The sequence below is a fragment of the Prionailurus viverrinus genome, chromosome X (genome assembly GCF_022837055.1).
Source record: "Prionailurus viverrinus isolate Anna chromosome X, UM_Priviv_1.0, whole genome shotgun sequence".
Taxonomy (NCBI): domain Eukaryota; kingdom Metazoa; phylum Chordata; class Mammalia; order Carnivora; family Felidae; genus Prionailurus; species Prionailurus viverrinus.
In genome coordinates, this window is record NC_062579.1 from 28,391,266 (window position 1) to 28,416,761 (window position 25,496).

The 25,496-nt window shown below is 37.8% G+C and overlaps 1 protein-coding gene across 1 annotated transcript in view; it reads left to right on the forward strand.

The window, feature by feature from the left end:
• Window positions 1-25,496, forward strand: part of CFAP47 (cilia and flagella associated protein 47) — a 566,656-nt gene that overhangs the window by 161,256 nt on the left and 379,904 nt on the right. The window lies entirely within an intron of this gene.

Sequence of the window (25,496 nt, forward strand, 5' to 3'; positions counted from 1 at the left end):
TATTTAATCTTTTGAGCCTCTCTGTTTTCTCATCTGTAAAATGGACACAATAGCAGAACCTATCTACAGAATCCCATCTGTAATAGTAAGAAATGCCCTGAGTTAATGACTATTGAGTTAATTGGACAGGAACTGGCACAAAGGAAATGTTAAATAAGTATTAAATGAAAATGAGAAACATCAGCATAATGAGTTTCCAAACAATATGATTTTGTTACATGTAGCTTTAACAGACTCAGGGAAATTCAAATACTCCTTGGTGGAAACATGATTCTAGATTTCTTACTGTGTGGGACCGGAAATTCTACTTTTAAATTACACCCTGAGCAGATTTGATTCTCCAAATTGTAAGACACCAATGGGTAGAGCAATCAAGTTTGTTAAAAATGTTTATAATGAGAAGTAGCATTGGAGGGAATTGTACGCTGAAGATTAGTGTTGGTGTATGTGCTCAGTGTGATAATTTATTAACTAGTAGTGGGATTATTACTCTTTGGTGTATTCATAGTCAAAGACTGACTTCCGTGTTAGGAATTAGAAGGGAAAGAAATGGTACTGGAAATGTTGCATCCAGTGCAAAGTGTGGCCGTAGCCAGGACACAGTTCATGGAGTTCTGCTGACCTCCAGCTTCTGTGTCTCTTGCATATGTTGATGGGTAAAATCATCTAAGTTACACTATGCAGACTCCCATTTTTCTCTTTTGATGCTAACAGCCTGTCTTGTGTTGACATTTAAAAACAAAATTTTAATGGTTTTGCTTTAGGCTCCTGTCAAGCGCTGAACTCTGTGCCTCTGTCCTGGGAGACATTCTGTCTTTTTGTACATTGCTGACCTTGTTCATAAAAGTTTAACTTTACTTCAGTCCACAAATTTACACTTTGCCCAGAGCGCTATGGAAGGTCTAGCTTTGAACTCACCAATAAAAATCATGAATAATTTATCCACGAATGTCTTAAAGCTAATGAAGACTCAGACCTCATTACCAGGGTGAGGAGAGAAATAGTTTCACTAAATACTGGGTGGACAAGATTGTTTCTGGGACAGGGGAATAATTGGTTCTAACAGGGGCTGGAACAGACTTCACTGTGTCAGTGTGTTGACATCTGGTCAACTAACAGGATGGTAAGGAGACCTGAAGACAGTCTCTACAAGGAGGAAGTGCTATAATTGATGATCTTTTTTTTTTTTCTTTCCTTGTCGTTATTGTGTGCTTCCTTTCAGCCTTGAGACTTGTTTGCTCTTACCTGGATTTCCCCACCCTTCTTACCTTCATTACCCCTAAGCTCCATCCCAACCCTCAGCAAGTGTGGGATAAAGTAGAGCTTTTAGAAGTAATTTAGAAACTTTGAAAATCATAATTGGGCTCCAAAAGGCTTTCCTGTGCACCCAGATGAACAAGAATCATGAGAACTCTGTGGAACCTTAATATTAGCAAACCTTTTACTGATGCATTCATTGTTAACTCCTCATCTAGTTTCCCATAGTGCATAACATTAGTTCTTCTGTCAACTCTCCAAAGCTGGCTTTGCCTTTCTGTAGACTTTCCATCTTGAATCTCATTGAGATAAAAGAGGTCTTCCACCAGGAAAGGTGAGAGCTTCCCTCTCACCTCAGAATTTCTCTTGGGAAAAAATATTACTCTTTGATTTGTTTTCATCTATTATATTTATTGTGGGTAATCTATGTGTGATCTGCCACATCTTTTGGGTAGGAAAAGATAAATTAGAAAGGGGTCCTTTGAGATGGAGGTCAGTGTAGTAAAGGTGAACTTTAAACAGTGTTTTTTATATACTCTTTGGTGCCAAGAGGTGAATACAAAAGGCGTTGCAATAGGAGCAACTGATAATGTCTTGGGGAAATTGGGGATGGCTATTTACTCAGGTTTCTGAGTAAAATCTCAAAGGACAAATTAGACTTGCCAGTGTTCGTCCTAAATTGATTCCTTTTTTTTTTTTTTTTTTTTTTGTGGCATCTAATTTGTCCATATTGGAATGCATGGGTTCAGTACAAAATAAAACACTCATCCCATCATGCTTTGCTTTCTTTTACTCATGCACGACCATTTCATACTGTGGTTCCCCTTGGGGGCTAACCTGCATGGCTTCCTATTTTGTTTCTTTAGACTTTGTCACATTCAGATTGGCTCAGCTGGCCTAAGAGCTATAAGTTATATCCACTATAGAGCTATAGAGCTCTATAGATATAGAGCTATATCCACTATTACTCATGCTAATGTGTCTGCTGCCACTAATAATGGTTCCTTCCACACTCATGAGCCTTCAGTTCAGAGGCTGCACACCCTAGTTGCCTTTTCCCCAAATTCCCCCAAAAATCTGGGGATGAAGGTTGTATATATCTATGGGAGGGATGGTGATGTGGTCAAAGAGTATTGCAAGTGTGTAATACTAGGTATGGAAGTTGAAACAGCCTTGTCTTTGGGGGTGATATTTTTGGTGTTTTTGGTTGGATCGATACTGGCAAGGCAGAACTGAGAAGCTGAAAGAGCAGCAGGAGCAGATTGTGAGTCTTGCATGCTTTTATATCCATAACTGAGACAGAAGAGAGCTAGGAGAGGTGATGTTATGCAAATCAAAGCTTGGACACATACAGGAAGCATGAGGTCAACAGCTATTAACACAGGTCAGGTCCTAGATCATAGGTTAGATATCATGAAATCCATACAATAGCCCTGGGAAGTGGATGCTTTTAAGATTTTCACCTCTGCTTTATAGAAGAGGTATCTAAGGGCCATAGTGTGTTATAACTTGTCCAAGCTCACTCAAATGTTAATTGGTGGTGCCTGGGTGGCTCAGTGGGTTAAGCATCCGACTTTGGCTCAGGCTAATGATCTCGTGGTCTGTGAGTTTGAGCCCTGCATCGGCTCTGTGCTGACAGCTCAGAGCCTGGAGCCTGCTTCGAATTCTGTGTCTCCCCCTCTCTCTACCCCTCCCGTGCTCATGCTCTTTCTCTGTCTCTTGATAATGGATAAACCAAATTTCTGTTTCCAATGATTATGTATTTAGTCACCTTGTTTTAACACTACTTAGGTTGTATAGAATCATACAGAAATCTTTATTATAGTTATACTTTTTTATATGCACTGTCATATGTAGACTTTACAAGGAATAAGAAATGGAATGGTGTAATTTCTTTCCTGTTGTTTTGCATCTCTCTCTCTCTCTCTCTCTCACAAAGACACATACCCATTAATGAAGATTTCATGTCTGACATGTAGCAATGATAGTAATTAAAGTGTACTCAATAAGAACTTGGATATTTAGTTATTTTTATTGATGTATTAATTTATTGATGAGTCAGAAACTCATAAATAGTGTCCATGGTTAATGTTTACAGTTTCGCTGAAAAAGCCTGTGTTATAATTACTATCAGTAAACAACAGAACATGATTTTTACTTAAAAATAAGCTTATGGGGCACCTGGCTGGTTCAGGCAGTAGAGCATGCAACCCTTGATCTCGGCGTTGTGAATTCAAGCCCCATGTTGGGTGTAGAGATTGCTTAAAAGTAAAGTCTTTAAAAAATAAGCTTATCGTATATGGGTAGTTAAGAGATATCCTGTAACCCTTTCAGATATTTTAAATTGATAGTGTTTGCAAAAGTCTTCAAATCAATGTATTAAATTGAAATCCAGTATTAAAACAACTGCTAAAGTGGTTTTTTGAAATTTTACATTTCACATCAATAAAATTTCAAAAAGGAAACCATATATTCTTTGTAAAAATTAAAATATTTTCTTTTCCTACAAAAGAAATGTGTTTATTGAAACAAAATTCATTATGTTTTAGAAGTGTATAGTTTTATGAGGAATTTTTGTATCTGTTTATAAAATTGCTTAAATGATATTAAGAATGGCTTTTGAGGGGGGCACCTGGGTGGTTCAGTTCGTTAAGCATCCAACTCTTAACTTTAGCTCAGGTCATGATCTCATGGTTGGTGGGATAGAGCCCTGCATCAGGCTCTGTGCTGACAGCTCAGGGCCTGCTTGGGTTTCTCTCTCTCCCTCTCCTCTCTGTCCCTCCCATGCTGGTGCTTTCCCTCTTTTTCAAAATAAATAAATGAACTTAAAAAGAATGGTTTTTGAGAGAGTCAGGGATGCTGCTTTACAGATCAAACTCTATTCTAGGTTAACTTATCTTCCTTATGTTCTAATTAATTCAACCTTATTCTCCTTGATTTTTCTTATTTTTACTTTTTGCTTATGAAACACCAATGTCGGGGTGTATGGTGGTGGGGGGAAGGGGAGAGAGAGAGAAGGAGGGATATACACAGACACACTAGTTTCTCTATTGCCTTTTTTGCACCAAGGAGTATAGTTTATAATTATATTAAGTGCATTTATAGATCTTAAATAAGTTATACTCTTTAGATTTTGGGAATGGATCAAGAAATATACCCCATATGGAATAACAGGAATTCCCTTACCTAGGTAAAGATTTTTGAAATGCATCCTGAGAAACAATCTACCTTGAAGAGAAAGTTTTAACTTATTATTGGTAAAATTAGTGAATGTCTAAAATGTCTGCACGTGGCCCCTAACCAATAAATCAATATAAAATAATGAAGGAGAAGATACAGTTTTGGAAATTGTAATAGGTCTATAATTACATCTTCTTTGGCTAAATGATACACATTTATTTTTTTTTTAAGTTTATTTATCTTGAGAGAAACAGCAAGTAGGGGAGAGGTAGAGAGAGAGAACAGGACAGAGGATCTGAAGTGGGCTCTGTGCTGACAGCAGAGAATCAGATGTGGTGCTCAAACTCACAAACCGTGAGATCATGACCTAGCCGAAGTCAGATGCTTAACAGACTGAGCTACCTAGGCACCCCTAAAGTTTATTTATTTTGAGAGAGAGAGTGCATGTGTGTGCACACATGTGAGCAGAGAAGAGGCAGAGAGAGAGGGAGAGAGAGAATCCCAAGCAGGTGCCGTGCCGTCAGCATGGAATCCGATGTGGGGCTCGAATTCACGAACCATGAGATCCTGACCTGAGCCAAAATCAAGAGTCAGACGCTTAACCGACTGAACTACCCAGGCGCCCCAACTGTAACATTATTATCTGTTAGCAATTTGACATTGTGAATAATGACTGAGGCATTCATTCTTTCATTCAACAAGTATTTATTGAATGCCCACCATGTACCAGACACCATTCTAAGCACTAGGGGTTACTTCAGAGATCACAACATGATACCTGCCCTGTGGAGCTTAGAGTCTAGCAGGGGAAAAGAGACAAGAAACAGTACACATAATAAAGGGTAAGTCCGGTATGTGGTTATTGTTGGAGGTTATAGCAAAAAGTACAAGAACAGGGTAAGGTCTTGGGGAGTACCAGAGAGGGAGTGACTAGGTCTCAGTAAAGTATAGTGTGATAAGGAGTGTTTCCCTTAAGAGGATGGGATCTGAGAGATGGGAAGGAGAGAGTGCAGTTCAAAAGATTCTGGTAATATCCTTTCGGATCAAGGGGATAGCTGATGCAGGGTCATCCAGATGGATGCTTACAAAGAGGCCTGTGCAACCTAAGTAGAAGGAGCCAAGGGAGGAATTTAGGAGAAAGGGTTGGAGAGGTAACAGCAGCCCCAGACCCAATGGGACCTTTGGGGTTATTTTAAGGATTTGAATTTTTACATTGAATGAAGTGAGGAGCCATTGCTTGGTTCTGAGCCAGTGAAAAAATGCAACATCCATGACTTTTGAACAGTAATGAGGTTAGCCAGTCATTCCCTACCACCAAAAACTTGTGCTTCCAAAATTATCCCTTTTGTTCATGAAAAGGCTTCTTATTTCTCGACTAGTTTTCTCATTCATTCATTCATTCATTCAGTATCTACAAAGTGGCAATAATAAACCTGGTTTTCTTCTAGAATTGAGGTCAAAACAAAGTTCCTGGCCTCATGGAGCTTCTATTGTAATGGAAGAAACAAATTGATAAATACTATTATATCATAGATTAATGAGGAAATTATATAAGTTTAATGAGATGGAAAGTAAGGGGTACCTCCATGTATCAGACAGATAAAGCATTTCTGAGGATATGATGATTGGAGCAGATGGTGATTGTGAGAATTTAATGTGAAAATAGTTGTAAGGTACTTGCCTAGAACAGTCCCTGTGCTGGCATGTTACAATAACTGAGTAAATGTTCTAGAATTGGCATTAGTTTTAAAATCAGTATTTTAGATCTCCAGAATGATTCCAGTGGCTACTATAGAGATGGGAATTTTCTTCTATTAAGAGAATGATTGGATCCACCCTGAAGTGAGGGGAAGAATGGACAGGGGCAGTTCATTTATCATAGGGTTAAGGATTGCTTTGGGGAATTTCCACATCGTTAATATTATGTTTCAGCATTGATGTTTATTTTTACGTTTGAAAATGTATCTGATCTGGGAATTCATGCAGAGAACAAATTGATTAAGAGATGCCAGAATGTTGTAATCCCTTTTTCTGCACAGCAAGTTGAGGAGAAGGGAACATTATATCCTGAAGGAGCTTATAATTGAGAATAAAGTCTTGATGCTTTGTGTTGCTTTGTAAGTTTGACTGGCACTTTACCCAGACCTTGCAAAGAATGAAGGTTATGGCTTTGGGAGATTAATTTCATGGAAATCCTAAGGATGCCAAAAACATCTTACTATTTTACTGTGATTAATCCCCAACATAGGGTGTTTACTTTTGTAAAATCAAGAGTTGATTTCACCTGTATGTTTCAGGTGACCAGAAGGTTAACCTGAGTTAGTAGTCCTCTTTGTTAAAATAGCAAACACAGGGCCACCTGGGTGGTTCGATCGTTTAAGCGTCTGACTCTTGGTTTGGCTCTGGTAATGGTCTCACGTTTCATGAGTTCAAGTCTTACACCAGACTCTGTGCTGACAATGTGGGGCCTGCTTGGGATTCTCTCTCTCTCTCTCTCTCTCTCTCTCTCTCTCTCTCTCTCTCTCTCTCTCTCTCTCTCTCTTTCTCTCTCTCTGTCCTTCCCCTGCTCATGCTCTCTCTCTTTCTCTCTCTCTAAAAATAAATAAATATTAAAAAAAAATTTTTTTAAAGAGAAAATACAAACTGAGGCTTCATGGTTGGGAATGTGGTACGTCAGAACTCTGAGGTACTCCATGCATTTTTTTAAATCCCATTTAACACATACCTCTTATGCTCAAAATGGTATCTTCCCTGGGTTTTTAATACCCAAATTTAATTTGAATAACTTTAGAACAAAGGAAAAACTTCACTTATTTTATAAGGGAGCTAACGTGAGCTATTAAAAATTAAAATTTAAGCCAAATGAAAGAAATCTAAATTACTTAGTTATCAAATAGATATTGTGGTGATTTTTTTCTTTTCCTTCTAGAGCAGTGCTTCTCATGACTGGACAGTAGAAACTGGACACTGGGAAGTTTTTTAAAACTATAGTAGCCTCAGTCCAACCCAGAGACTATGATATAGTTTGTCTGGAGGGCCGCCTGCACATTGCAAATTTTAGAAACCTCCCCATTTGATTCTAATGGGAAGTCAAAGTTGAGAACCCTTGCTCTAGAGCATTCTTGACCCTAGATATGACTCACCCAGGGGGCTTATTAGGACAGATGCTGAGCCCATCTGCTGACCGGGGCTGATTTAGTAAGTCTTGGGTGGGGCATGCACATTTGGATGTCTAACAGGTTCCCATTTGATGCTGAGGTTGCTGATCTGGACAGACACTGAGCTCCTGTAAAAGGCAGAATTTGTGATCTCATTCTGGATCTAGGAAACAACATCTGTGTTTTAAAAATATCCTCAGGTGATTAATGTGCACAGTAAAGTTCATGAAGCACTAGACCTAAAAGGATTGAATGAGGGAAAATGCCATCAAGAGAGATTAGGTTTAAGAGGGGAACACTTAAATATTTGGAAAGAAGTGATATTAACACTAGAAAATGGCATTGCTGTGAGAATCTTTACCCATCTTTCTTTTAGAGTAGGTTTGCTTTATTTGCTAATACATTATCTAACCCAATCTGCTTAAGTGATCTGCATTGTAAAGTATAAATTCCCAATTTATAGCAAAGGAAATTGAAGCACTATTTCTCTTTTCAACCCTTACCCAGCTATGGAGGGAAATAACCTAGATTTGAGATCAAATCCCATTATCACACAACTTTGCTTTCCTTTAACTTTTCTTTAAAAAAATTTTTTTTTAATGTTTCTTTATTTTGAGACAGAAGGAGAACAAGCAGGAGAGGGGCAGAGAGGGAGAGAGATGATTCCAGACAGGCTCTGCACTGTCAGTGCAGAGCCTGATGAGGGGATTGATCTCATGAACCCTGAGATCATGACCTGAGTCCATATCAAGAGTTAGACACTTAACCCACTGAGTCACCCAGGCGCCCCTCCCCCACCCTTTAACTTTTCAAATCCTAGGATTTTGTTGTTACAACATGGTTGGTTTACTAAGAAAATTGAATAAAATTATTTTTCAAGTTTTGGTATGTCATGTGGCATATAACCCATTACTTGAAGAGGAAGATTTTGGTATTTTGAGGCAAGTTGAACCACATATTATGTTCTGAATGAGATGTTGATTGGAAATATACAGGAAGAATAGTGCAGGATTGTTTGGTACATGAGGTTGAACTAAAATCAGGGCTGCTGATTACGTGGCACACAGTGGTGCGTATCTTTGCCAGTGGTTAAAATCTTTGAAATATTTCTCTGTTGGTTGGTAACCAGCCACTGTCCTAGGTCCTCACACTGGTGCCTGGCCTGCCTCCAATGCTCCTTTTGAACCCTGGGCCCCCTCAAGACTTAGTAATTAAAGGGTTAATGCCTGTCATAGCCAGAGATGGAAAGATTCTGTACTATTTTCTTTTGGGTCAATCTCACATTATCAATAGTGACTATTGGCTAGAAATGCTGGGAGCATTCACCTGCACCTCTGCTATTTGTGCTGCATCCCCACACACACTTCCCCTTTCAGAGTACATCTTGTGGCTGGACTGAGACCTTGGTGATTCTTATCATGACTGCAAGATGCACCTCAGTTACAAACAGCAGGGAAGTATGAAAAAACACAGTTTATTGCTCACATGGTTTTAAGGGTCTAAGGCACACTCGGGGCCACACAGTGAGGCCGCCAGTAGAAAGAGTGTGCAAGCCTGGTGTTCTGCCTTTATTGGGGTTGAGAGTGGGGTACCTAGGGTTTCAGGGGTTCACTCTTTATTAGTGATTTTAAAATATAAGAGCAGAAATTAAAGTGAGGGAAGGGAAAAGCAAGTATTCAGAGGGTCAGTTACCTAGGTTAACCAGAGATCTCTGGCCTGGGTACCCTGGCTCTTCTAGTTGTATAGCTGGCAATTTGTTTATTTCATATGCATGTCTTTGCAGTGGATGCCTCTGCAATCAAGCCTAATGTCAGGCACTTAACATTACAATCAGAAAATCTAATTGTCAGGTGCTTACATTACCTATTTATAGGCACCTCCCTTTTAGATTGTAGAATTCACTGATCTTCAGAGATAGATATTTTAATGTCACCCCTTTTGCTGTACGAAATGCAATTTTGTATCCAAAAAACATAGTTAATGTAGTCCTAATGACTTTGGGAGAAGTGGTCCCACACATTTGAGATTGGCTGGTGTTTAGAAGCTTCAGTATCTTTAGCAGTGAAGTTCCCACTAAAGCCTGCTCTGTGAATTTCCTGGCACACGGACTCCTGGGTCCTGCCTGATATAGTTGGTCACTTAACTCCATATGAGTTTGTGGTTTTTTGTAATCAGGAGTAAGATACTGTGTGGCAAACGTCTTGATCGTTTCTGGAAAAGAATGAGTCACAGTCTTGTTTTTGTTTTTGTGTTTTTGCAAGTTGCTGGTTTGAAGGTACTGGATTCTTTATGTCTTCTGACATTAAAACAAGGAAAATAAGGACTTTGCATATATAGATAAATTAATGCATTAATAAAGTTTAAATGACAAATTGTAATTTTCTACCTTCTTCATTGATATGTGATAGTTATTCCATTCTAAATTTAGAGGTAAAACCCATGGTCTTAATTACAAATATACTGAACATTTCACTAGCGGAGAAATATATTTTAAAATCTTTTGGTTAAAACTGAGAATGTAGAACTCTTAATTATATCTTTTTCTCTATACAGTAGCATCCTGTTATGGATTCAAAAACATTTTTGATACATAATAAACCTTGTTAGGCTCACTCTTATTAAAATAATAGCACATTGACATTGACAATCACTTAAATTGGAATTGTGTTGTTTTTTAAAGCATTCAATACAATAAAAAGAAAATGAGGAATAATGAAAGGTGATTCTAATTATTGTTTTAGTGCGTAATTCGGTATTTGTGTAGTACGCACCTGGAAACTTTGGTTCTGGCTAGTATTTTTAAAAGTACTATTAGTCTGCCTCTTCCAGACACCTTACTGTTTTTGAAGGGGCAGGAACTTGCATCACATAAAGGAGATTAGCAGGGAATGAATCAGACCCAGAGTCAAACACGTAGAGCATTAATGCATTCAGGTTGGCAATGTGACCTTAGTAACTGTAGTATATATTGATATCTGCTTTGTATGTGACTTTTTGGGATATTTCAATATTTACAATAAGCCTGTAGGGCCCCATAATAAGCCCCTACAGGCTTATTGTAAATAAGCTCAGTTAGTTAAGCTTCGAACTTTGGCTTAGGTCATGATCTCATGGTTTGTGAGTTCCAACCCCACCTGGGACTCTCTGCTGTTATCACAGAGCCTGCTTCAGATCCTGTCCCCTTCTTTCTCTTCCCCTCCCCTGTTTGGTGCACACCTGTGTTCTTTCTCTCAAAAATAAAACATTAAGAAAAAAAGCCTGTAAATATGTACTTAAACCGGCATTTAAATTAATACTTAAAATAAGTGTATAAAGTGAGCCAAGGACCTCTACAGAAGCTAGAAGCAGCTTCTGAGTTATTCAAAACTCCCCTTATGTATTAAGAAGAGCAGTTATTTAGGACGTTCTTAGCTCAAACCTGCTGTCCATTAACAATGAGCCATCCACTGGGCTGATGGCTCGGAGCCTGGAGCCTGCTTCTGGTTCTGTGTCTCCCTCTCTCTCTGCCCCTCCCCCATTCATGCTCTGTCTCTCTCTGTCTCAAAAATAAATAAAACGTTAAAAAAAAATTAAAAAAAAAAAAAACAATGAGCCATCCAGAATTTTAGCATTGTGGCTGCTGAAATGCAGACAATAGGAAATGTCAAGAATATGTCAATAACCAGCTAACAGATCGTAACTGAAGACAGTGTTGGAATACTCCCCTGAAACATTGTCTGTCATGTTTTGGGGGGCTGGGTTGTACATAACACTGTGTATTTGTCCACCTTTCTTGATGTTGTGTGTATAGATAGAATTGGCAGTACGGGGGGGAGTCGAATTCATAAGGGGCTGTGCTTTGTTCTGATATAATCATCTGTTCCTTATTCCTTGACCTAGGTCTGTGGAAGGCTGTTTGTAATGGCACCTTCATTCTATGAAGAACGTTATTTTCATGGTAGATCTGTTAAGACAACGCATAGGATTGTAACACATTCCCAATTATAAAGTAGCATATTTATATTTAACCAAAACATAGGATACCGGTGTATTATAATACACTATCAACAGAAAAATTTCGTAACTGTGATTTGTTCATCATTCACATATAGCAACATGTTAGTGCTTAAAATTTGCACAGAAACTTCAAAAGCCCAGGAACTTCCAATATGATATTTACCATGTCTTCTCAGATTATGAAAATCATAGTGCTTTTTTATTTTTAATGTTGTTTTTTTAATATTTGAGAGAGAGAGAGAGACTGGGGGAGAGGCAGAGAGCAAGAGGGAGACACACAATCTGAAATAGGCTCCAGGCTCTGAGCCATCAGCACAGAGCCCAATGCAGGGCTCAGACTCACAAACTGTGAGACCATGACCTGATCCGAAGTCAGAAGCTTAACCACCTGAGCCACCCAGGTGCCCCAGATCATAGTGCTTTTAACACAGGTTGCAGAAAGAAAAGTTAACCACAGATAATTTGGTTTCTGTCTTTTCCTCCTTTTTCCTTCTCTTTAACCCCATTTTCTTTGGAGCCAGTGATAGTTCTCTGCCCTGCTTAGAGACTTTTCATTTTAGAGGAAATTCCAATGTCTTGTACTTTGTCTCTCCCTTACTGTTTATGAGCACCTGCCTGATTGCTGGTCTTCGCAGAGCTGTGAGAAGTCGGATCCCCACGCAGTTAGTTGCTGCCTAGTGACCTATTAGTCGGGTTCTCTTCAACTTGCCATACTCAGACCCTGTCTGGCTACTCAGTCCCTTACCTATTTGTAAATGTGAATTGATTAATCAAGGAAATACCTTAACAGGATTATGTTTGATTGCAGTTATAATATTCAATTGCTTTATACATAGAAAATCAGGCATTTAAATAACAAAACAGAGCTTATTATAACAATTCAAACATTGCAAAAGTTGAAAATACCATTAATAGCTTTTCTGCCTTTTAATTCCACATACATGGTCACATGTTATATTAAAAATGTAGTATCTTTTCATATATTACCTTTGGTTACGCAAATATATGCAATTCTGGGTGTGTATGTATGGAGAAATATATGTGTACATAGATATAGACATAAATAAAGGTTGTTTTTAAGATAATATGCCTAATTAGTCTGTGGGTTTTTCCCCGCATATGTCACACAACGGAATGAAGTGGGAAGGTAGTCTGGGACTTGTGGGCTAGCTCTGTCACCTTTAATGTACAGCTTCCAAAGTCTGCTGCTGTTATCTCTACGCTAATAGAATAGAATGCGGGGACTGTAGGTCAAAAATTTTTAAGGAGATGATCTAGGACATTCACCCATCACCTTTACCAATGTGTCACTGACCCAAGCTTAGTCCCGTGGGCAGGCCTAGGTGCAAGTGTGTGTACCTGCATGGCTATGTGGCCTTTTGACTCTTGGGAGGGGGATTCTGTTTTTATCAAGAAGAGGATGGATTCTGGGCACAGCAGATTCCAGCTGAAGTAGGAACAGCCATTTCCCCTTTTCAGTACTTCCAGTATTTTATTAAGTTTGACATTCTGTTAATCCCTCTTGGTGTTCTAATTGTATTTCAGACATTTGAGGCTTTCAGGCAAAAGCAGATTTGGTCTTCTTCACCAGAAGTTCTGCAAGGCCCGAACGGCCCTGACACTGGTGCCTAGTTTCTGCCAGCGCACTTGTCCTTTCAGTAGGAACTGTGTGTGGAGGAAGGTGGCAGGACTGTGGACGCTAGCCCCGCCTTTTGTAATATTCCTTTTGGTGCTCAGTTATGTTTATCCTTTTGTGATTGTATTAAATCCTTAGATTTGTTTTTAAACCTATCCTGACTTTTGTGTTTGTCCATTCTGCATTTTAGATTCCTTCAAGTATATTGGTATTGTTGATCTATTATTAGTAAGAAGGGCTTTGTTCACATACTTTGGGGAATGGGATATTGGGTTTTTCTCTATTGACTACTAAAGGTTACTTCCTGCTGTCTTTGCTGATTATAATCTTAATTTGGAGATAATGTAGGGAGATGTTTGTGTTAACATTCCCAATTTGTTTAAAAAATTTTTTTTTTTTCAACGTTTATTTATTTTTGGGACAGAGAGAGACAGAGCATGAACGGGGGAGGGGCAGAGAGAGAGGGAGACACAGAATCGGAAACAGGCTCCAGGCTCCGAGCCATCAACCCAGAGCCCGACGCGGGGCTCGAACTCACGGACCGCGAGATCGTGACCTGGTTGAAGTCGGACGCTTAACCGACTGCGCCACCCAGGCGCCCCAACATTCCCAATTTGTAAATGCCAGCATCACTTCCACATTTGCAAAGAAACTCCCAAACACTTCTAAATTTGTACTTAGTGCACATGATACTTCCATGGTGATAATTTTCAACTACCACAGCAGTATCAGTTTGAGGTTGCTTTTTTGATTAATTGTTTGGAAAGGTTTTTGCTCTTCTTGAAACAACTTAGATAAAACTGTGTGAAATGAATTTACATATCTTAACAAACACTCTTGTATCTACCACTCAGGTCCAGAAATACAGCATCCCTGCTGCCCTAGAGATCTCTTATGTATTTCTTTCCCATTGCAACCTGGTTTAATTTATGTGGCCATTAGTTTTCTATAATTATTGCTCTATTTTTGAGCATTTCACATTAGATACGTCATATTGATACTTATGCTGTATGCTTACAGAGGGTGGTAGAAATCAAAATTCATTTACTTCCCTCAAGTTAAAAGAAAGGCAGAATATGAAACACTGGGGTGGCTCAATTGGTTAAGCATCCACCTCTTGGTTTCAGCTCAGGTCATGATCTCATGGGTTCTTGAGTTCAAGCCCCTCTTTGGGCTCCATGCTAACAGCACCAGACCCTGCTTGGGATTCTCTCTCTCCCTCTGTCTCTCTCTGCCCCTCCTCTGCTCTCTCTTTCTCTCTCAAAATAAACAAACAAAAAAAAAACTTCTAAAAAAGAAGGCAGAATGTGGTACAACTAGTTGGAATTTCTTGTTTTTGAATTTGCATCCAACTTTAACAATATTAGTAAGCGTTTCTTATTTTAACACTTTCATTAAATGTATTCAACTACCTTATTTTAATATTCTTCATTTTATGTAATTTTACTACTTAAATTTCTTTGACCTTTACCTTTAGCCTGAACACTTTCAGTATTCCAACCAAATAGAAACTGATATAGAAAAAATGCTTTTAATAATAGTTTTTCAGAATTTTAGCAGACTGCTTACATTAATCATTGAACTGCTTGAATTTTATTTAAAGATGAATATTGTCATAGTGAATCTTGGAGGACTCAGTCATGCCCTTACTTTCAAAGTAAAAGTATTGTCTACTTGCATTCACTTGGCTCCCACTTGAAACCATAACTTTAAATACTATACAGCATCATCACCTTGGCCATTAAGTATTCAGATGATAGTCATTGCAAAAGAAGAGTGATAGGTGACATACACCATGAATTCATACTGATGGATAAGAGCTATGTCAGAGGAAAATTGACTAAGAAGGGGCATTTCACATTTATAGTCAGTAGAATTCTAACAAGTGCCTCAAGATTCTCTGTTCTGCAAGGGGCTCCACAGATTTAGGAGAGATGGGAGGCCCTTGACTAGTCACTTAGTCTCTCCTCGCTTAGTCAGAGTTGCTTTAGTTGACCACTATGCCCCTCCTCATTTGTAAACCACCAAGCATTTGGGGTTAGCAGTCTGTACATCTTGCTGTGCAAATGGTCATCTCACCTGTTAGATTTTTCTGATTTAGAAATCAAGATAAAAGTGGGTTGATCAGTAAGAAATCCATGGGACTGAACCTCCTACTGTGCCTTCAAGGTAGGATTTGCTGCCCAACCATGTGGAATGAAGTCAGCCACCTACTTCCATTTGTCAGCTCCTACAGAATCTGTCACAACTCCACTTGGCCTAAGGTTACACTCCACCAGGCAAGCCTGCATTCCCTGACTGACTCAGGCAGGTTTAGAGTGCTAGACATTTTAGACCAATGGCAGAAATTCTGAAAGGCAATCCCAAGCTCCCTGCCCAGTTGGCCTTATTAGGCCGATAAGGCTGTTCTACATCATCCTGTTCTCCACAGTCTGCAGCCCACCTTCTTGCTCTTATTCTCCACTCTACCTCCACCCTCTTTCTTACACAGGTGTTGATTCTAATAAACCTTTTAAACCCAGGACTGGCTTCTTCCAGTAAACCCAAACTATGTTAATTTGAGGTTAAATAGTATACTTGTTGTGTCCCTGGTGATGGCTATGAAGTGGTCTTTTCTGTTAGCTCAAATGGATCCGGAATGAGGATGTCAGTCACTTCATCCATCCATCCATCCATCCATCCATCCATCCATCCGTGTATGTGCTCACAACTTCCAAGTGTCTTATATGTGCTGTTCACTGGCCTTTGCCTCTAAGGAGATAGATGAGAGAGAAAAGATATTTATGTGTCAGGGGACTATGAAAATACAAAGGCTAGAAGTGGAGAGCCCAATAAATAAACTATCCCAGACTGACGCTTGAAGAAGCACAGAACTACAGTGATAGTAGTTACAATGAAAAAGAAAGTGGTGAAAGAGAGTGATTTTGATTGAATCAATATAAGGACATGGTGACTGGTGGCAATGTTGGACATCAACAAACCTTTGAAATGAAAGAAAATTAAAAAGCAGTATGTATGGGGGTGCCTGGGTGGCTCAACTGGTCAAGCATCTGAGTCTTGATTTTGGCTCAGGTCATGATCTCCTGATTCGTGAGTTTGAGCCCTGTGTCAGACTCTGTGCTGATAGCACAGAGCCTACTTGGGATTCTCTCTCCCCATCGCTCTCTGCCCCTCCCCCTCTCTAAAATAAATAAATAAACATTTTAGAAAAGCAGTATACATGTGAATTAAATGCAAATCAAATCAATTTTTTAAATTTTATTTATTTTTGAGAGAGACAGAGAGACAGAGAGAGACACAGAGAGACAGAGAGAGAGCAGGGGAGGGGCAGAGAGAGAGGGAGACACAGAATCTTAAGCAGACTCCAGGCTCCCAGCTGCCAGCACAGAGCCTGACACGGGGCTCAAACTCAGGAATGGTGAAATCGTGATCTGAGCAGATGTCAGATATGTTAACAAAATATCCTTTGTTTTACTAATCTCCCAAATGGAGCCTTTGTAGTCCCTAGTAAAACTCCCAACCTTATCAATTTACTGAGTGGCCATTGCAAATTTATTAGGTTTCATACTTTGTTTGTTTTATACTTTCTTTGATGACTGTCTTTCCCCCTCTCATACTCTGTTGTTGTCTTGACAACTGTTAACCCAGGGTTATTGTATTTTAAGAGTTTTCTTTTCTGATTTCCAAATCCAGCAGCACATGTTTGCCCTTTGATCTTAACAACATACTCCCTGTAACTGTGAGAATCAGTCTCTAGCCGCATTTTGTAGCCCTCACATAGGTGTTTGCAGATAATGGGCTCTTCCAGGGTCTTGCTGGATGTAGTGTTTTCCTATTCCTTCTAGATAAGTCTCCATAAAGAAGTGTCAGTGACAGGAAGTTGAATTCATTTTTTCCATGCTAAAATGAAAAAGGTAGTTCAGGATTCTACTTTAGGTTTTGATGATACTTGTCTTACATATACTGTATAAGTGATCTTGATCTCAGCCTTGCATAAACTAATGGGATACTAGTGCAGCCTATATTCGAGTATATTCAAGGTGGGATTTCAGGTCTTTGGCCAAATAGTTAGGGAAATGATTTTTTGCAAGGCATTCTCTTAGAGGAGATTCCACCATGACACAGAGTTGATGGCCTGCAACTCTGACCAACTCTGATCTTAGTCTGTGTTATTGTTAATAAAAAGAAAAACAAAAAACAAACAAACAAAACCTCTTCCTGAGAATGGATTGATTCCAGATATTTCAAATCATAAATTCTTAATTTTTTTGCTACATTCATTAAAAATACATATATATCCAGAAACCTTCTAAGAGAGAAAATGAAACTAACATGTAAAAACTACCTACTCTGTGTTTTAGCTAGATCATGGTTATCTTTTAAAGTAAAGTGCACTATGGCATTCTAGAAATAATTTAGCAAAAATAACCTTGTTTGTTTGTTTTATATGAGCTCATGTTCTCACGGAGAGAGTTTGAGTGTTTGGTTTCATCAGGTTGCAAATGCTGACCCATATATTGTATCTAATAGCTAGAGCTTCGGCAGTAAGTTTTTTTGGAATTAAACATTAAGTATATAATGATGCAAGCAGCAGACTAGGTAATGATTCACTCAGCTTACAAATAATTCTTCAACTCAGCTTTAATAGGCATTATTGCATTAATCACATTGTAGAGCAAGCCGCCATATTTAGCAGTTCTACTTTTGGAGGCTAAAGATAGTGCCCTTTACTGTATTGAAGTAATTTGTATTTCTGATTAAAGTTAAAATTTTTCTGGGTATTTTTGAAATATAATAAATTTATATACCTACCTTCATGAAAACAAGCACATTATTTGTACATTAATGATATACATCTCTTGAGGCGCCTGGGTGGCTCAGTCAGTTAAGCGTCTGACTTCTGCTCAGGTCATGATCTCACGATTCGTGGGTTCGGGCCCCGTGTCAGATTCTGTGCTGACAGACAGCTCAGAACCTAGAACCTACTTCTGATTCCATCTCTCCCTCTCTCCGCCCCTTCCCTGCTTGCAGTCTGCCTCTCTCTCTCTCAAAAATAAATATTAAAAAAAAAGTGATATACATATCTCTGCATAGACACAAATGGTAAATTTTGGTGGTAAATTTTGCTTTATGTCACATTTCTTTCCTGGAAATCCCATAAAATGGTAACCACTATATTTTCCCCTAAGAACACTTAAATTAAGAATGAAACGTACTGATATACTATATTAATCAAAGTTAATGATTTCAAAATGTGAGACTAGACCTAAAGAGAGATTTTAAGATTTCAAAAATGGTTTACATCAATTACGGGATTATTTCCAGATTGTTGGGCAGACTAAAAATGAGGTGATACTAGTAAAAAAAAAATTGATATATGTTTAAAATATTGCTAAATGTACATATATTTCTAGGCTTGATGAATATCGATGCATCTCTCATGTACTAAAGAAGAATTCTCTGCCCTTACTTTGCTGTGATACAAATCATTGGAATACATTCACATGTGAAACATACTTCCATGGATTTATGCACACTTAGATAAGTGATAAGGTCACTAAATTGGTTAATAGCATATATTTCCTAGGATTGTGAATATTCGTAAATAACAGCACCTTGATGGGCTCCAGATAACATATATGGTGGATTATTACAGTGTTCAGATGAGTAGCTATAACTTTATTCCTTTTCTCTCCACTCAAGGAAAGATATTAAAAAACAAATAAGTAAGTGAGCATCACATTATCATCAAGAATCTTGTCATTCTGTTTTGATTTAATAAAAATGAATATCTAAAAACTCTGTAACTTTATTAATGACTAACAAAATGACATTTGATGTCCTCACTTGTGATAGAGAGATTGTTCTCTCTGTCAACACCATGGATGACCTCGATGGTTGTAAATATACATTACGGTACCAGATTTAGTCCCATTGATTGGCCTAACTAACATAAAAGTACTAGTTATGGTAAGCATTAAGTATTTAAATAAACATATCCACCCTTTTTGTGTGTAAGTAAAGTTACATGTGAATTATTTTGCCATGGGCAGTAGAAGTGAACTTGTACGGAGTAAGGAAATAACACTGTGTAATAAATTAAATCCACAGGAAGAAAACATGAGAACTAGCAATGGTAATGAAATCTAATATAAAAAACTAAATAGATTTTTTCTATCTTAACATCTTAAAAAGGCATAAGATTTTTTAAAATAATTTTTATTTTAGAGAGGGAAAGAGTGTGTGCGAGGGAGAAAGACAGAGAGAGAGAATCTTAGAGGCTTCACATTCCGTGCAGAGCCTGACCCAGGGCTCGATCCCACACCCTGGGATCACGACCTGAGCCAAAATCAAGAGTCAGACACTCAACCGACTGAGCCACCCACTTGCCCCTACAAAGCATAAAATTGTATAAAACAACTATAACACAGATTACTGGATCTGTAACACATACAGATGTAATTCTATGTGACAATAAAAGGAAGGAATGGAGATATATTGGAGCAATGTTTTATAGCATATTGGAATTGAGTAAGTATAAATCTGGAATAGATGCTAAATTGAAGTGCATATTGTAATCCTGAGCCACCAAAAAGTTTTAACTAAAAAAATAACAGCTAAAAATCATTGAACAATTAACATGGTATAATAGAAACAATCCACTTTAATACAGAAGAATGCAATAAAAAACAGACAAAAAAAAAGACATGAAATATATAGGAAACAAAATAGAAGATAAAAATCCAAAAAAATAAAAACTAACCTTACATGTAAATGGATTAAACAGTCCAAAGGCAGAAATTGTCAGGTAAAAAACAAACAAACAAGCAAACAAAAACAAACAACTGTGTATGGTTTACAAAACACTTTAGATTCAAAAATATGAATAAGTTGAAATTGAAAGGATGGAAAAAGTTATACCAGGCAGTTAGCACCTATAAGAGAAGTGGGATGGTTATAATAATATTAGGAAAAATAGACTTTAAAACAAAAAAATGTTGCTAAAGAAAAGATGGACATTTTGTAATGATGAAATTGTTAATCCATCAGGACTATATAACAATTAAAAACAGAACTGCACCTAACAAATAATCCCAAAATCTATGAAGGAAAAACTGACAGATTTGAAAGGTGAAACAGATACTTCAAAAATAATAGTTGAAGACTTCAACACCTCAGTGTTCATAATGGAAAGAATATCTAAACAAAATCTGTAAGGATATAAAATACTTGAAAAACACTGTCAACTAAGCAGTCTTAATAGGTAGGTATAGAACATACCACGTAATAAGAACAGAAAATACATTTTATTTCAAGTGCATAAGAAGCATTCTCTATGATAATTACATACTAGTCTATGAGACAAGTTTCTATGTCTTACATTTTTTTTTTATATTTATTTATTTCTGAGACAGAGACAGAGAATGAGCAGGGGAGGGACAGAGAGAGGGAGACACAGAATCCGAAACAGGCTCCAGGCTCTGAGCTGTCAGCACAGAGCCCGACACGGGGCTCGAACTCACAAACTGTGAGATCATGACCTGAGCCAAAGTCGGTCGCTCAACCAACTGAGCCACCCAGGCGCCCCAAGTTTCTATGTTTTAAATATGATTGAAATCATGCAAAATATGATCTCCAACACAATGAAATTAAATAAAAATTAACAGAAGGAAATTTGGGAATTTCATAAATATGTGAAAATTAAACAACACGCTACTAAATAACTAATGTATCAACGAGGAAGTCATAAGGTAAATTAGAAAATATTTTGAGATAAAGGAAAATGAAAGCACCCCATATCTAAATTTATGGGATGCAGCTAAAGTAATGTTTGGAAGGAAATTTATAGATTTAAATGCCTGTATTAAACAAGATGAAAGATTTCGTATCAGTGGTGTAAACTTCCACTTTAGGAAACTAGAAAATCCTAAAAAAAAGGAACACATGTTAAATGCAAATAAATCAGAAAGAAGGGAATAATCTGTATGCCAACAGATTAGATGATTTAGATGAAATTAACCATTTCCTAGAAAGACACAGAGTACCAAAACTAACTGAAGAAGAAATAGAAAATATAAATTGATTTTAATGTTTGTTTATTTTTGAGACAGAGACACACACAGAGAGGGAGAGAGACAGAGACAGAGACAGCGTGAACAGGGGAGAGGCACAGAGAGAGAGGGAGACATAGAATTTGAAACAGGCTCCAGGCTCTGAGCTGTCAGCCCAGAGCCTGATGTGGGGCTCAAATTTTGAACGGTGAGATCGTGACCTGAGCCAAAGTCAGACGCTTAACCAACTGAGCCACCCAGGCGCACCAGAAATAGAAAATACAAACATTTTTATGACAAGTAAAAAGATTGAATGATTATTTTAAAAATCTTCCCACAAAGAAAAGTCCAGTCCTGGAGGGTTTCATTGGTGAATTCCACTAAACATTTGAGCAATCAAGGCTAATCCTTCATAAAATCTCACACGAGGCTTTTCAGTTTTGGAACCTGGCTCTGTACTTGTCAACCTTTAGAGCCACTGACCTCGCTACTTGGAGGAGCCCTTCCAGAAGGCTTTACCCAACTGAAACACATAGTATATACTTCATATGCCCTGGATAAAAGGTTGATGAGGAAGGGATGTTTACATGGTCTCAACATTTTATCCATACATTACTTATTACCTGCTCTTACTTGCCATTGCTAATTACTAATCAATTATTAAATATCCAGAATAGGCAAATCCATAAAGACAGAAAGTAGGTGAGTGATTTGTAGGGTCTGAGGGGAGAGGCAAATGGTGACCGACTGTTAATATATATAGGGCTTCATTTGTAAGCAATGAAAATACTCAAAAATTAATGGTGATGGTTATACAACTTTGTAAAATATTAAGAACCACTGATTTGTACATCTTAAAAATAAGGATTTCATGATATATAAATTATATATATAATAAATATATATATTTTAATTTAATTTAATTTAAATATATAAAATATATATATATATATATAATTTTAAATGTTGGTATAAAAAATGAGGACATCTGATGGATGCCATCATAACCAAATGACCAGACTCTATATCACTAATAAGGAGGAACACTGACCTGCTGGGCTCCCTGGTGGGATGAACTAGAACTGTGCCACAGCACATATGAGTTTTTCTTGTTCGAAATAAAAAATTATCCAGTCATGAGAGGACAATCAGAATATTTCAGACAAAAACAAGTAGCTTTAACTCTTAAAAATAATGTCAATTAATGAAGGACCACCCAAGAATGACACAGAGATTGTCTTGGTTTAAAGGAAAGCCATTTCAATCAATTTCTCAGTTTGGACTTTGACATTACTGGGACTCTTGAATATGGACTACAAACTAGATAATATTCTTGTACTAATGTTAAATTTGATGGTAGTGATGATAGGATTATGATTATATAGAATAATGTTCTTGTTCTGAGGAGATACAGGCTGAATATTTAGGGGGTCGATTTGTGTACACACACATTTTAAGAAAAAAAAAATTTTTTGTTTATTTATTTTGAGAGAGTGAGCGAGAGAGAGGCAGAGGAAAGGGAGAGAGAAAACTCCAAGCAGGCTCTGTGCTGCTGACAGGGCTGACATCGAGCCTGATGTGGGGCTTGATCTCACAAACTGTGAGACTATGACCTGAGCCAAAATCAAGAGTCAGACACTTAACTGAGCCACCCATATGTCCCAAGAAAATAAATTTTTAATAGAAGAGAGAGAAACAAATGTGGTGAAATAGTAATTTAACTGTGTGAAGGGCACCTATGTGTTTATTTTACTAGTCTTTCAATTCTGTGAATTTAGAAAAATGTAAAGTACAATGTTGGTAGAGGGAAAACAATCACTAATGAGAAATTTCAGGCAAGCCTGAAATGACAAAGTATAAAAATAAATATTGCATTCCATATTTGACTTTCTGTACATTATGGTATTTACTGTTTGATTTATCATACTAAAATATTCATAGTTTGTACATGACAATCATATCTAACATGGTGACGGTATAGAGAGAAGCCAGAGTTTTCCCTATCATCCTATTTTGCATTGTCCCTTTGAGTACAGCAGTCCCTTTTGTTTCCATACACACCTGCAAAGTTTCTACCTCTGTAGGAATTTTCATGTGTCCAATGGGAGAATGTGTTTATGTTGCTTTTGTAAATGTTGGTTATTATTTACTTAGGACAGCATCTGAAATAAAATGTTTCTTCCTGAGAATACAGGAGAATATTTATTTCTTCCAAAAAAAAGGCTTTTATTTAAACTGGCTTCTCATAGGAACTTATATAACTTAACATTATTAGAACAGCTAGAAGTATTAAAATGATATTGTTTAATGAGATAATCAATGATAAAAGAAGGTAGTGAGCAATGTTGGTAAGTGCTTACATCCATGGTCGTATCTAAGACTCTTTCCTGACTTGGTCACTTTGAGTATATGTGCACTGAGACAGACCTAGAAGCTAACCATTCTCATGCAGTGGGCCAAGAGTATAGCTTTGTTTCAGACAGGTTGAACTTGAAGTTGGGCCCTCTGTTTCCTAATTGTATGACTTTAAACAACTGTTGACTTTTTCTGGACCTTGCTATTGTAACCAAAGTCGAGAAAGTTAATACTTTATATCCTCAAAGACTGTTGAGAAAATTTATGTAAGTGAAATAATGTATTTTAGATGCTCAGCACAGTAGCTGCCCCCAATAGTTCAAGCCCATTTCCATCACCACCAACATCTGCATCGTATCACCTCTGTTACCAGGAATCTCAATCCTGATTTTTGCCCGTTGGAACTCTTCTAAATCACATACGCCTGAAGATTGCTATATAAATTACCAAATAGAATTGAAACCCATAATGTCACAGTCACTTCGCTGTTACTATACAATGTTACAGTAATTTTACTGTTACTGTAATATTGAATATTTTTAGACTAAATCGTCTACCACTAATGGTTCCTGGCTATATGGATTGGCATAGAGCATCCATAAATAATACCATTATTCTCTGATAAGGTACCATAAAGTGCCCTATTTTCCCAGAAATATTTTTGTTAAATTGTAGAGTATTAGTATTGCTGACTGCAAGTCCCTTTTCTGTTTTAATGTATTTTTTTAAAGGAGGTCTTTTTTTTTTTTTTTAAGTTCATTTATTTTGAGAGAGAGTGCAAGCAGGGGAGGGGCAGAGAGAGAAAGAGAGAGGGAATTCCAAGTAGGCTCTGCATTGTCAGTGCAGAGCCATACATGGGGCTCTGTCCCACGAACTGTGAGTTCATGACCTGAGCTGAAATCAAGAGTCAGACATTCAACCAACTGAGCCACCCAGGTGCCCCTATTTTCATGTATGTTTGATAAAAATGATGTTAGTGTTTAAAGTGTCCATATTCCCATGCTGTGTAAGTTGTATAATTTCTATATCATGTGCTACTCTATAGAAGAATGTCATCAAATGAATTTTGTATTTGTTGGTTATTCTTTACTTTGAGGAGTATGTAAAATCAATGTTATCACCTTCAACGAGCTGGTTTTATACAAGAAAGAAGTAAGACTATTTATTCCCGGGGCACCTGTGTGTCTCAATCTGTTGAGCGTCCAACTTCAGCTGAGGTCATGATCTCGTGGTTCCTAAGTTCAAGCCCCACATCTGGCTCCTTGCTGACAGCCTGTCAGTACATAGCCGTCTCCCTCTCTCTGCCCCTCCCCTGCTTGCAATCTCTCAAAACTAAACATTAAAAAAATATATTTATTCCTGTTTCATTCTCAGAATGAATTTTATTTCAGTCTTATGTTCTTTAGTTCCACATCATTTTATAAAAGTTTTAAGTGATACTGGTTGTATTTGTTCATTTGGTTGTTGTCCTGGGTAAGGTTGTCCCCAAGCTGACTTTTAGATGAAGATTCATGGATATGTGGTTTATTAAGGAATGGCTGCCAGGAAAAAACAAGGAAGGGAAGAAGGAAAGCAGAACATGGAATCAGTCATCCCAAATAAAATGAAATTTAAGCTCCAACCTCACCTTGATCCCATGGGATCCTCTGGAGACAAAGTTACACCACAGAGTTTTTGTCCCATTTGAAGCCAAGAAGCTGGGCTTTCAAACTCCTGCACCACGGGGCGTTGGCTGCAGCATCACCCAGGGGACCATAAATTTCCAAGGCAATTGAGGCTTTCAGCAGCTCTAGTAATCTGACATTGGTTCTCTGAAAAAGGTGACAGTTACCCCACCATGCCCACCCAGAGGATGGGAGCCTC